The 1320-nt window shown below is 29.6% G+C and overlaps 1 non-coding gene across 1 annotated transcript; it reads right to left on the reverse strand.

Moving 5' to 3' along the window:
• Nucleotides 1-224: 224 nt before the first annotated feature.
• Nucleotides 225-296, reverse strand: TRNAP-UGG (transfer RNA proline (anticodon UGG)). The gene has a single exon. It is a non-coding gene; the product is annotated as a tRNA-Pro (tRNA).
• Nucleotides 297-1320: the final 1024 nt, after the last annotated feature.

Genomic DNA, 1320 nt, shown 5'->3' on the forward strand with positions numbered 1-1320 from the left:
GGAGTTGTTTCCGATAGACCCTCCGCTATAAAAATTTATACTTATTGATATGATATACACGCTTTTGTGCATAACTTAAAACTAGCCAACTAAAAAAGTTAGACAGTTAAAACAAAATATCACATGTGCAGTATACATATTTAGACAATGAAAACGGCAACACTTTGGGTAAAATAAGCATTTCCATTCCATTCGATAAGTTGAAAACAAAGATAACATCTTTAGGGGCGTTCCGAGAATCGAACTCGGGACCTCTCGCACCCAAAGCGAGAATCATACCACTAGACCAAACGCCCAATTTGCTAGAGATAGTCACAGTAAGTCTTATTTATTATTGATTATCTTAAGGTTAATCATCAGCTAGTTGCTTATTGACATAGTAGATAAATTGATTTTTATTTTTGGTGTCGTAAGATATTCTTCTAGGACGTGTTTATTTTGGTACATATTTCCATCATGACTCTGACTAATTGCATCCTGTTTAAGTTATTTGTTAAACTCAATTTACTTTGTTGCTCCTGTATTCCATGAATAAAGGTTAGATAAATGTATAACTGAAAAGGGAGATGATTAAGAATTCCTTGGTGGAGTTAATAATCTATATTTATATTTGTTTATCTATATCATTATAAAAATATGAAATTACTTAGTGAAATATGATTTTTTATTTTTTACTTTCTAAAATTAATTTTATATTACACAAAGTAGTTAATTAATTCTTTTTCCTAAAATCTTAGTATAACACTTATTTACTTGATTAATACTTATAACCTCTTTCCATTTCTTTTAGGTTTTTTTAAAGTTTGGTAGCATAATGATTCCGAACAAAAAAATAGAGTTATAAATACGCATTGTAATATCGATTCAGTGTCAAAACAAGTCAGTTAATCGATCTTCTTCAGTTCTCCGTCATTGCAAATTCCAGGTTCTAATTTTGATAAGTTTGACTTTCAATGTTATGGCGGAATTATATCTCTTTGGTGGTCCTTGAATCATTGGTGTCCCTTTAGATACAACTGAATAAATTAGATTGATATTACCTTTTTTCCCTTTTTTGTAGTTTAATTTTCTATATTTCTAAAATGTGAGATCTCATGCATGCTCTTTTAAGCCTTTTTTCCCCTTCCAATTTTGGTTTGATTTGCGAAAATAGGCTGCTAGACCGACCAGGTTATCTTTTCGAAAGGTCACCGTATCTTCCTTTAATTCTATTTTAAGCAGTACATTAATTTAAAGCCTAATTCTTTTATTTCATGATTTACATGTACAAATAATATATTATGTAGTTTGATGATACAAAATGAGCAATAATAATTTAAG

This window comes from Nicotiana tabacum, chromosome 19, assembly GCF_000715075.1.
Source record: "Nicotiana tabacum cultivar K326 chromosome 19, ASM71507v2, whole genome shotgun sequence".
NCBI classification, from domain to species: Eukaryota; Viridiplantae; Streptophyta; class Magnoliopsida; order Solanales; family Solanaceae; genus Nicotiana; species Nicotiana tabacum.